Below are 13,413 nucleotides of genomic sequence, written 5' to 3'. Positions count from 1 at the left end.
TATAATGCGGTGTTAACCAAGACTCAGAACATAAAAACCAGAAAGGGAGTACCCTGCTCACACTCCAGCGTACAGTCAGCCCCAGTGCATCATGGTAAATGCAGTACAAGTTCATTTTTTATCCGTAAAGTAAAGTAAAGTTTTTCACCTTAGTAGGTGCAGCAAGTGCTGTAAATCTTGTGTTTCTGGGTAAGCCCTTCATCAGCAGAGAGCAGCTTTGTCTGTGGGGTTGCTGGAAATGCTTCCAAAAGTCCTCTCAGGTTTCTGTACCACTTACTGGCACGCAGGTGCTTCAAGACTCAGAACATGGTGGAACAGATGTTCAGGGTTCTGAAGTCCAAGTTTCAGTCCCTGATATGTCTGAGGGAAGATTGCTTTAAACACCCCCTATGGTGTGCAAGATCATCTTGGTATGTTCCATTTTACACCACATTTGTGTCCAAACAAGTGTGCCATGGGACTTGGAGCCGGAGGAAAGTGAGCCAATGGAGGGGGAGGAGGAAAATGTTGGAGACTTCCAACACACACTGGCAGGACATTGGCAATGCAATACCATTGTGTCTAATTTATTTTCATAATTATTTTCCACAATGTACAAAATGTCAGAAAAAATCTTCTCAGTTCTGCATGGAAATAAATGTTTGAACTCATTGTCACAGTCAATGTAAACATCGAGTCAGTCACATCTCCTCAACTAGAAGTAGGCCAAAACATGCATCAATCATATTGTCAGACCCGTTGAGCAACATGGGGCCATGGCTCCAAATATTCAGCCAACAACGCATCAATGCAATGTGATGCAATGTACTGCATGTAAAGGCTTGCCACATATCCACATCTAAATAGTACATTTCTGTGCTCATGCTCTTGAGCAGCATATTGCTGCACAGCTAACAGTATTTCTGTCTTCTGCAGCAGCAAAGTGTGTTTCGTATTTGTTAGAAATTGGGTCTCTAGTTGGCAGAGGCATACAAACTGTCAAATTAAGGACCAAAATCCTAATCAGAGTAAGTCAGGTACACTCCCTAAATTAACATGTGGTCACCCTATTATGTAAAGTGTCTGTGCAACACTTTAATTACAGTAATGTAGTGAAAACGCCACAAAAAGGACACTACACTAGAAAAATAGAGAATATTTATCTGAGTAAAACAAGACCCAAGCAACATAAATCCAATAAGTAGGTCTGGAGATATGCAAAGATTTAGGTGAAAATACAAGTGCAAAAGCCCAACAGTGGTTATTTTGCCACACCGGACCGGGACAAAGTCAAGAGTTCAGGCTGACCATGATAGAGGGAGGGCAGGATACAGGGACCCACTTAGGCCAGTGGAACATAGAACCTTAGAGGCCACATGTACAAAGATCCGGTTTTGCGATTCGCAAACTGAGTCTTAGTGACTGGCAAAACCGGATATACAACAGTGTACTTTACACTGATTGCGAATCCCAGTGGGGTCGCAAATAACCTACCTCATGAATATTCATGAGGTAGGTCACAATTTGGGAATTGAAAATGAGATGCATTTAAAAAATGAACGTTTTTCTTTTCATTTTTTCAGAGCAGGCAGTGGTCCGTGGGACCACTGCCTGCTCTGAAAAGATATTTTTGCTGCCATTCACAAATGGATTAGCACCAGTTTGAAACTGGTGCTAACTGCGATTGCTTTGAGACCGCATTTGCGGTCACAAAACAATCATATATACCATTTGGATTCGGTATTAGGAAGGGATGCCTTTGACATGCCCCTTCCTAATACCGAATCGCAAAACCCAAACTGCGATTCGGTAATAAGATACCGAATTGCAGTTTGGGCTTTGTACATCCCAAAAAGCATTTTTCAAGTCGCAAACGGGCCGATTCTGCGAATCGGCCTGTTTGCGACTTGAAAAAGCTTTGTACATCTGGCCCTAGATCCTTGTGCATGGTCTGTGTAATGTTGCTTTGCGAAGGCTTTCCAGAGGTTCTGGTAAGGACCACAGGAGGCAGAGCACCTTAGGCTCACTTCCAAGGGTCTAGGAATGGGGTGGTACCACTTGGTAGGGCTCACAGACTCACAGATGGCAAAGCCCTGTTGCAACACCAGGTTGGTTGGAAGACTTTTGTGTCCCAGAGTCTTCAGAAAGCAGGAGGCTAGTCAGCAGGTCCTGAGTTGTAGATATACAGGCCCAATCCTTCTCATTGCTAGGGAAGAGGGCAGAAGGCACAAGTCAACACAGCAAGTCAGGGGTCCAGCAAAGTAGCAGTCCAGCAGAGTGGCAGTCCTTCAGCAGCACATCAGTCCTTCTTCCTGGCAGAGTATCCAAATGTCCAGAAGTGTACTGAGGTAGTGGTGTCTGAGGTCCAGTCTATATACTTTGGTGTCCTGGTTCTGGAAGGTGAAAAAATCTCCTAGAGGCATGCCTTTGAAGTGCAAATATGTATGCTTTCCCTGTCCTGGCTCCAAGCTGGCTGGAGTGACAATGCAGGGTCGTTAAGCCCTATTGTGTGTGGACAGGACAAGCCTAGTCAGGTGTAAGTGAGACAGTGCTAAGCTCCACCCTCCCTGAAGCCAGTTAATGGCCCATCAAGTCACACATAATCTCCCATTGTGTGTGGCTGTCTAGTGCAAATGCAAAAGACCTAGGTGTCACCCACCCCAGATGTGTATTGGAGACAGGCAGCAGGCACACAAGAGCAGAAAAATGTCAACTTTAAAAAAAAGTGCATTTTTAAAATTACAATGATAAATTCGATTTTAGCATTGAAGAGGATTTAGCATTACAATTCAATAGGTACTAAATATGAAAGCTCCAGCTTCTTCCTATCAGGAAGTAAACTTAATAACTGTATTAAGGAATCCCCAATCTTATCCTATGAGAGGAGTAGGCCTCACAGTAGTGAAAAACAAATTTGGGAGTTTTTCACTACCAGGGCATATAAAACTGAAGTGCATATGTCCTGCCTTTCTACTTAAACCGCACCATGACCTATGGGCTACCTTGGGCCTAACTTATGTGTAATAAAAGTGGAGTTTGAGGCTTGGCAAGGGGTTTTAAATGCCAAGTTAACTGCACATACAGGCTCTGCTGTGGTAGCCTGAGACATGTTTTAAGGGCTACTTAATTGGGCAGCACAATCAGTGCTACAGACCTACTAGTAGCATTTAATGTACAGGCACTAGGCACTTATATTTCATCTACTTATACGTACCTAGTAAAGGGCACTATAACACTTGTGGATACACCAATGTTACCATGTTTTGGGGGTGTGAACACATGCACATTAGCACTGTTTAGCAGTGGCAAAGTGCCCTGAGTACTAAAGCCAACAAAAATGAATTCAGGGGAGGAGGAGGGCAAAACATATGGGTGTGGCCCTGCAGAAACGGCCATTTCCAACAGTATGGTTCTCAGTGAGTTTTCAACACAAATCATCCAATATGTCCATAACTGAGACAAACCACTCAGTGCATTGTGTTTCACCAATGTGGTAGCATGCAGAATGGCAACACTTTGCAGGCGCAAATATTGTAGCGTGAGTGACAGTTGTCATGGATAAAGGCCAAGTATGATGTGCACAAGATCAAGTTTTGCTTGTACAAAATACATACATGCATGTCTGGTGTTCTTCAAAACACTACACATGTGAGTCAATTTGTTGCCACATTGTCATATATACAAAGTCAGGCCACAGTTGTCAAAAGACACATTTCACATGCATTGCACAGCAATTCGATGAGAGTCAAAGCCCTGTAACACAACAATGTGAGCAGATGAATTTCCAATGTGAGCAATTATCCAGAGAAGTATGATAATGGAGATGTATTTTACAAACATTACAGCACCTGAAGAATACAGAGATGTCAAGAGTGTGAAGTGACAATGTCAAAAGTCAGACAAAACTGCATGTGAACACACACTAACTCTTTGAACATGGTGTGATGGGTTAATATGGATATGAACTAACAAGAGTAGTCAGCCCCTGCCCTGGGTGTACAAGTGCATATTTGAGGGGATAACAATTGTTTATCATCCCATGCCTGTGTTAGGGAATGCCATCTTCTAGGATCAGGAGGACCACACAAAGACCTGCCCTCAGAGTAGATGCACTGCTACTGCCTTTGACAGGAGTAAGACAGAGATCATGGGCCTTATTATGACCCTGGCGGTCTTAAGACTGCGAGGGCGACGGTGGCGGTCAGCTCACCGCCAATGTGGATGTCTGACATCCACAATTTCGACTGTGGCAGTTGCGCCACCGTCGGACCGCCAGTACTGCCACTTCTCCTCCAATGGAGGGGCTAGAAGTGCTGATGGTCCGAATCCGCCAGGGCAGGGCTGAGAGCAGCGCTGCCCGGGGATGACGATCCCCCTCTCTGCTAGCTTTTACATGGGCACTGCCATGTAAAGGCTGGTGGAGAATGGGTGCAGGGGCTCCACTGGGGCCCCTGCATTGCCCATGCACTTGGCATGGGCAGTGCAGGGCCCCCCATGGCCTGCCTTGTCACGCTTTTCACTTTCTGCTTTGCAGACACTTTGCAGACAGTGAAAAGCATGACGGGTGCTGGTGCACCCTACGCACCACAACATTGCCGCTGGCTCAATTATGAGAAACTGTGGTTCCGCCTGCTGACCCAGCAGAAAACTCATAGTAGGGGCTGAGGGAGGGGGACCGAACTGGCGGTACCCTGACTGCGGGACTCCGGCAGACGGCCTTTTCCATCCACCAAAGTCATAATTAGGGCTCATGTGTGTTTGACAGCATGATGTTCATTGAACATCAGTAGTGAACATGACCATGTGACCCTGGTTCACTGCATTGATGCCTAATAGTTCACTCCCCTATTCCAAAGGTGTGTTGCTGTGTGTTTCACTCACCCCTGCCCAACATTATGCTGATAGAAATATGTGTGCATGATAACATCATGTGTAGAACACATGTGCATGTGCAAGACATACAAAACAGAAATGTTGCAATGTAGAACAGTGTGCATGGCTGAGAGTGTGTGTGCTGCAAGACACTCCAGCACAGTCAAAAGGGAGTGTCGAACCAAACAGTGTCCGATGAATGATTGTGTGTGTTGCATGTCATGAAGTTTATTTACGCCACCACATGTGGATCACAGTATGGTTCCCATAATGTCCTGTGACTGTAAACAGAGGGGCATATAAAGAGCATTGGCACACAGTGCAGCACAGATAGTCTACCTACTCAGTAGCTATGTGTGATAGCAAATTGCAAGTAATGTTCTGTATCCAACTGAATACAAAACAATCATGCCTCTTCCTCTGTGCCGGTGCTGTTCTGGCTAACTAGGGTCAACACAAGCATACTTGCACCATGGAGCAGGGTTGCAACTATCTCACAAGAGAATGCTTGGATTAATTACCGGTAATCTTCATTACTCAAATTCTTTCTTACTCGTTCTATTGCTTACTACATGATGTTTTACCTCTGCTGTTCCCAGTTCCCACAGTATCACAAAGTTTTCTTCCCATTCCATTAACATAAAACCCTTCCTCTCCCTCAGTAGTTACTGAGCATTACCAAAGTGGATAATGAATAAATCCAGATACGAAGGCCAAGAGAGAGAGGGAGTGGGGGAGGGCTGTAAATTATGGGATGAGGTAGAGAGAATTGGAGTAATGGAGATTACCGATAAGTAATCTGAGCATTACCATCCTCATCTCTTTTCTCACCCCAGCACCTACTACATGAGAATATACACAAGCAAATGGTCTTCTTATAGTGCAAGACCGAAAAGAAAAGACCAGAACACACCGGCTTCAATAGTGAAACCATTTTATTGAAACACTGCACACCCCAACACATGCCCAAAACATCAGACCTTCAGTAAGACAAGAACCCAGGGAATCCTAGGACACATCTGTTGAGAAAGGAATCTGGGAAACTGCCTTTGAAAGAACCCCCGCAGCAAAATCCAGCAGAACCCTGGGCAACGTCAAGTCTGTAGTGAGACACAAAAGTGGATGGGGAAGCCCATGTTGCTGCTGTGTAAATGTCAGACACAGAAACCCCTGTCAATTCAGCCCATGAGGCAGCTATGCCACATGTAGAATGAGCCTTAATCCCCTTTGGAAACTCAAACCCAGAATGTTTGTAAGCCAAAGAAATTACTGCTTTGATCCACTGGGCAAGGGTGGATCAGGACGGCTTACAAACCTTGCTGGCATATCCAAAATTAACAAACAACGAGTCAGACTTCTGAAAAACTGAGGGTCTCTTTAAATATATGATAAGAGACCTTAACACATCCAATGAGGTGACCAAAGGGTCAGAGGAGTCCACCTCCATGGAGGGGAGAACAGTGTCCTGGTTTCTGCGAAAAGGAGAGTTATTTTGAAGATAAAATCGGGACCTAAAGACAAAATAGCCCTATCTTCAAGCATTTAAAAAAAGAAGGAGAGAATTGGAACGAACCCAATTTCCCCAGTCTCCTGGCAGAAGTTATTGCAACCAAGAAAAATACCTTTAAGTATAAAAACGTCTCTGAGGTGTCATTCAAAGGCTGAAATGGGGGAAGTTGAAGAAAAGAAAGGACCAGAGGCTAATCCCAAGGAGGAAAAAAGGACCTGACTTTTGGCCGAAGAAGGGAGAACCCCTCAAAGAGCCTACCAATCAGGGAATCAAGATGCTCCAGTTCCCTTCCAGGGAAATCTTAAAGCCCTGATAGCTGACCAATGTAGTCTCTAGGTAGAAACAGAAAAAAGTTTCTCAAAACTCTCCTGAAGGAAATCTAAAATAGTTTCAGGGGAACACTCCAGAGAAGAGACACACTTGGCCTGACACCATTTATGAAACAAGGCCAAATGATGGTTGTATGACTTCCAAGTTGATTCTCTCCTGGAAGCCTGTGGAGACAAGGAAACAGACAAGAAGAGATCCTTCTTCAAAAGGCCACTCCCTTCATCCTCCAGGCCGACAGACAGACGGGCGACAGAGTGGAGAGACAAGGCTGGGCAAATAATTGAAACGGGAGCTAGTTGGAGAATCGATTCCACGGAGACAGCTAGAGAGCGAAGAAGGGGAAACCACATCCTCGGGCAGTATGGGACCCATATAATCAGAAATTACTTCTCCTTCAAGATTTTTAGAAGAACTTTCTCAATGAGGGGAAAAGGGGAAAGGGCATACAGGAAAGCCCTGGACCAAGGTTGAAGCAGGGCATCCACCCACAGTGAATGATTCACCTGATTTTGAGAAAAACACACAGGAAGCTGTGCATTTGAAAAGTCGACAAAGAGGTCCAGGACTGGAACACCCCATCTGCTGCACATACCTTGACACACAAGGGGAGTGAGGGCAAACTCCTGCAAACAGGAAAAAACACGACTCAACCTGTCAGCCTGAGTGTTGAGACTCCCCTGAATGTGAACTGGTCTGATGGACAACTTATGTGCCTTCAACCTAGCCATTTTCTGAAGAGCTAACAGATTGAGAAACTGTCTCTTTGTTCCAAATTGGCGACTGAGGTAGGCTTTCGTTATTCTGTTGTCCTTCCTGACCACCCTGGCGGAAACCCTCAACTGCAGAAGGAAAACTATCAATGCCTCCTGTACTGTCTTCAGCTCCCTCCAATCAAAGAATGAGCCCCCTCCTGAGGGGACCAAAGAGCCTGAGTAGACAAGTCCCACAGAGAAGCCCCTCAGCCCAGTTTGCTAGCATCTGTGCTAACGATCAGGGAGTCTGGGAGTGCAAACAAAGTATCTGCCCCAACATCAGAGAATACAACCACAAGCCCAGATGAGATCTGATGACCGGTGTGGGGGGAATGAGCTGTTTGCAATTGTTAGAACTGGCATCCTCGGCGTGGTTTCCCCTGTTTTTTTTTTTGCCTCTGCTTCCTGTATTTTTGACTGTGTGCTGGATTTATTTTTCACTGGCTTTGGTTCTATGGGCACTTCATCACTGTTGACCAGTGCTAAAGTGCATGTGCTCCCTGCGTAAATTGGGATTATGATTGGATATCCCTGATTGGCATATCTGATTTACTAGTATGTCTCCAGTAATGTACACTACGGGTGCCCAGGGCCTGTAAATCACATGCTCCTAGTTGGCCTGCAGCACTGATTATGCCACCCACATGAGTAGCCCTGTAAACAGGTCTCAGAACTGCCATTGGAGTATCTGTGTGTGCAGTTTTAAATTGCCAGTTTGACCTGGCAAGTGTACCCACTTGCCAGGCCCAAACTTAGCCTTTTACTACTTGTAAGTCACCCCTAAGGTAGGCCCTGGGTAGCCGGCATGGGTCGTGTGTAGTGTATTTAATAGGTAGAGCATGTCCTAGCATGTTTTACATGTCCTGCTAGTGAAATACTGCCAAATTTATTTTTCACTACTGCAAGCCCTATCTCTCCCATAGGTTAAAAAGGGGATTGCCTTTAAACGTCTTTTAAGTGTAGTTATCCATTGGGAGCAAATAGAGATTTGGAGATTGGTTTCTCAGAACTCCGACTTTAAAAATACATCTTTTGGTAAAGTTGTTTTTTATATTGTCTGTTTGAAACGGCCACTTTTACAAAGTTGGCATTTTCTTGCTTAGTCATTCTGGCCCTCTACTAGGCTGCTGAATCAACACCTGGGTCAGACTGACAGTTGGGCTGTTTATGAATTCACAAAAGGAACACAAAGGGAGCTGAGGTGTGTCCTGCATATCCTAATGAGTCTTCCTGGGCAAGAGTGGGAGGGAGGAGCCCCCACCTGCACCTGAAAGGGCTGTGTCTGACCCCTCACAATACAGTCTTCAGCCCCCTAGAGGGTGGCTAGGTCAGGGCAAGGAAGAGGCAGGGTCTTGTGCACTACAAAGACTTTCATTTGAAAGTTGCCTACTTCAAAGGCACAAATGAGTATAAGTAGTGGACCCAAAACCCCAGATTTTTAGAATGCTTCTGGATCAAGAGGAACCTTTGCCAAGGAGAAGAGCTGAAGAGCTTTGAGGGGAAGTATTGCCCATTTGCTGTGTGTACTTTGCTGGGTTGGCCTGCAGTTGCTGTTACTGCCTTAGAGAGGACAAAGACTGGACTTTGCTTTGTATCTTGCTTGTGAAGATTCTCCAAGGGCTTGGACTGAGCTTGCCACCTTTTAAAAAGTCTCAGGGACATCAAAGACTTCATCTTCCAGCAGCTGGGCTCTCCCTGACTTGCCAAGCGGTGCCACTTGCCCTGGGCCCCTGGAAGGAGAAGCTGGCAGGACATGAGTGAAGATCCACACTCTGGAGCGGAGTGTCAGAAAAATTGAGTCAGCACCCACCTCATGGCTGTAAAATTGATACATCATCTGTCTCGCGGCTGCAGAAATAAACTCATCGCCAGCTCAACACGGATTCATCAGTGCATGCATCCGGATTTCCCACTCATCGTCCCTGGGCATCAAAATCTTCAACATTACCGCACAAACCTGAAGCTGCTTATCCAGAAACCGGCTTCCCTTCGATGTGATAAAAGAATTGATGCATTGCTTACCTGGCAGAGAACGAATCGACGCACGGCCTCACTTGTGAGTAAGGAATTGACGCATTGCTAGCCTTTCCGATGCACGCTCGCCCCGGCAGCTTTATTTTTGACGCATATCAGGTACTTTGTACTAAAACAACGCATCTATTGATTCTTACGGAGTAAGACTCTTTTTACTTTAAAAATGTCTAACTTTTGTTGTGTATGTTGGATGTTTGACATTTTGGTCTTGTTTGATTTAGATAAATATTGGCTATTTTTCTAAACTGGTGTGAAGTCCTTTTGCGGTGTATGTGTATGTGAAAATACTCTAGACATTGCCTCACATAAGTCTGACTGCTTGTGCCAAGCTACAAATGGGGTGAGCAGGGGTTATCTGAGCTTTGTATCTCCCTTACCCTGACTAGACTGAGGGTCCTTACATTCTAACATTGGTGATCCATGATGAGAATAGGCTATGTATTTGTACTTGACACACAGTGATTGGTGTACACTACTGGTTTATTGCAGACCATTATACATACTGTTTTTCTCTTGGATTTTTGCTTTTCCTTTTTTGGCCTATTTGGGATCTCTCCCTTTTGAAACTTTGCACTTTTGTTGCTCGTAATCCACAAACATGCCTCAGCCTGGGGAGCCATTAGCAGTTGCTACAAATGTGGTGTTTGAGCTGGAGATGTTGGAGGAATACACAGTAGCCCAGCTCAAGCAGTTTTTCAAGGAGTTCAGGTGTCCAATCAAAAGCTCCACCAAGAAGGCTGCAAAGGGTGCTGAGGGCCTGGTTAGCGACAAAAAATGGCGAGGAGCACACAGCAGAGGAGAATATTTCTGTGGATGAGGAGGTGCAGAGCATACATGATGATTCGATGTATAACCAGAACCTGCCCGGAGGGAGGGCCTCTGGAGCAGGTAGCAGTGTTTCTTCTACGAGGCTGATCCCAGAGGAACTGAGGGAGAGACAAGCAGAGAGAAGGCATCATGTGGAGCTTGAGACGCTTAAGCTGGAATTGGTTCAAATGGATAGAGAGGCAGAAGCAAAGAAAATGGCAATGGCCATGGAGTAGAGAAAAATGTTGTTAGCTCATGAGCTGAGCTCAAAGGAGCTGTACTTGAAGGGCAGGTCCAACACAGATGGTGGAAGCAATACCACAGTGCAACCTGAGAGGAGAGTGCACATTTTCAAAGATCTGGGAAAACATTATATGAGGGGGATGACATATACTTGTGGTTCAAGGGGTATGAGTCAGCTCTTCACAAGAACATGGTCCCTGAGGTACACTGGGGGGCAGCTCTATGGAGGCACTTTGAGGTGGAGGGGAGGGACACCTTAACAGCCATAGGGGATCCCCAGGGGCCCACCTACTCTACCATGAAGGAAGCCCTACTCACTAGGGATGGTCTCACTCCAAAGCAGTACAAGGAAACATTTAGGTCTTACAAGAAGGGGGATTCTTAATCTTGGTTGGAATGTGTTGATTGTTTTTGTGGAGCACTGGATGGGTGGGTGAAGGGGAACAAGGTAACAACTTATGAGGGGCTGTACAATTTGATTGCATGGGAGCACTTGTATAGTCATTGTTTTCCAGAGCTGCACCAGAACCTAATTGACAGCAAGCTGACTGATACCAGGAAGCTTGCCCAGGAGGTGTACCGATAGGAGAGTACCAGGGTCCAAAAGAGGCATGAGGGAGACTCCACCAAGGGTGGGTAGGGTCACCATCAGGAGAAGGTGGGGGGTAAGGGTAAACGGGGAGTTCTCTAAAGGGCCCCAACCCAGTTCCCATGGTAGGATTCCCATCCCCCAGCTGAGAAGAAGCCATAGATCTCTCCAGGGAACCCTGCAGAGAAGAGTCCCCCAGGATGTTATGCATGTGGTCAGAAGGGTCACATGAGGAGGGATCTCAAGTGTCCCAAGTGGATACCGGCACCCACTGATACACAATCACAGGGTTTGGTCAGTGTACTGCTTGAGGAGGAGTTGGTTGCAGGAGAAGGGTGGGAGCCAGCTGAGATGACCCTTGTCTTACTAGAGGACCGAGAGAAAGTCCAGAAGACCCATGTGTCTGAGAACACTAAGAAGCACAGGCAGTGGGTGACCATTAATGGACAGAGGGTGGAGGCTCTGAGTGACACTGGAGCCAGTGTGACTAATGTCAGGTGTCACCTGATATCTGAAGAGCAAGTGGTCCCAAATGTGATTCACCAAGTAGATATAGAAAACTCTGAACTCCTGTGCAAGGTGGTGTAGGTTCTCTTTGAATGGGGGTGATCTCAAGTTCCTTCAGGGTAGCTGTGAGTCCAAGCATGCCTGTTGATTGTCTGCTAGGTAACTTCCTACAGGATTCCCCTTGATATGAGGTGGAATGTCGGGCGCACTTGGAGATGTTAGGTCTGCCTGGGTGGGTCGATGCCAGTCAATCAGGATGCTCTTGAGGACCTGAAGCCTGAAAGAGTGGCCCAGGTGCCTGCCAGGAAGAGGAGAGGCAGGGGTTGTGGTAAACATGCTCCAGAAGTTCCCACAGTTAGGGAGGAGGCTGAACCTTAGGGCGACACCCCGAAGCCTACAGAGGAACAAGTGGCTGAACTGGGGGAAGTGCTTGAGCTGACCCGTTAGCAGCAGGAAGGTGGCCCCACCAGGGAGGAGTTCTGCGAGGCACAGAAGACATGCCCTTTTCTTTAGGGCCTGTGGGGCAGGCTGCAGACCAGGTGGTGGGCAAGGAATCTGGATCTCACTGGGTTTACTGGGAGGATTGCCTCCTATATAGTTATCCTTAGGTTGCTGACCCTGGGGCAGCAAGAGCGCTGGTGGTACCCGAGCACTTCGCAACCTGCTAACTGGGTCTGGCTCATGATATGCCTTTGGCAGGGCATTTGGGGCAGGACTAAACTTTTGAGAGGATTGTCACCCACTTTTACTGGCCTCAAATGTGCAGGCACTCTGATGTATGCCGGAGGTCTTGCCAAACTTGCCAGGCAAGTGGCAAGAGTGGAAGGATATGCAATGCTTCACTCCAACCATTTGTTGTTGTGAGCACCCCTTTTGAGCAGGTGGACATCAACATTGAGAAGGCTCTGGACCCCAATACAACCATGGGCAACATGTTCATCCTGGTCTTGTTGGACCATGCCATCCGATATCTGGAGGCCATCCCTCTGAGGTCAGTGACAGCCTGCCTGGTGGTTCCCCAACGAGGTAGTATCTGACCAGGGTACCAACTTCATATCTACATATATGAAATCTCTGTGGAAGGAGTGTGGGGTTACCTACAAGTTCATCACCAACAAGGAAATGGGTTTGTTGAAAGGTTTAACCGTACCCTGAAAAAGGCATGATTATGAGTCTTTCAGAACCCATAAAGTGTAAGTGGGATATCCTCTTGCCATGCCTTCTCTTTGCATATAGGCAGGTACAGCAGAAGGGACTTGGTTTTAACCCCTTTGAGATGCTGTATGGGCACCCTGTAAGAGGACCACTGAGTCTGGTGAAAGAAGGCTGGTAAATAGCTCCCAGTAGCCCTCCCCCTCAAGATGTATGTAGCTACGTACTGTACTTCTGACACCAGAATGTACGCTTCAGGAAGCTCGCTCTGGAGAACCTGGAAGCAAGCCAGAAGGGCATGAAATGATGGTACGGCCAGAATGCCACTCTGGTTGAGTTTCAGCCTGGCCAGGAAGTATGGGTCGTGGCCCCAGTGGAGCCTTGTGCTCTCCAGGGCACATGAACTGTGACTTTTGAGTTGGTGGAGCGAAAGAGTAATGTCACCGATCTGGTGAACTTGCAGACTCCCAGGAACCCTTTGATGGTCCTACATCTGAACTGCCTTAAACAACATGTTGAGAGGTCTGAACTGACTATGCTCTTGGCAACAGATGATGGAATGGAAGAGAGTAAACCTCTTCTTAACCTCTTCTTTGTCCAAGAAAAAGATGGGGCTGTGGAGGGTTTGAACCCCTCCC

This window comes from Pleurodeles waltl, chromosome 3_1 (assembly GCF_031143425.1).
Source record: "Pleurodeles waltl isolate 20211129_DDA chromosome 3_1, aPleWal1.hap1.20221129, whole genome shotgun sequence".
Taxonomy (NCBI): Eukaryota; Metazoa; Chordata; class Amphibia; order Caudata; family Salamandridae; genus Pleurodeles; species Pleurodeles waltl.
This window is presented reverse-complemented; position numbering follows the sequence as displayed.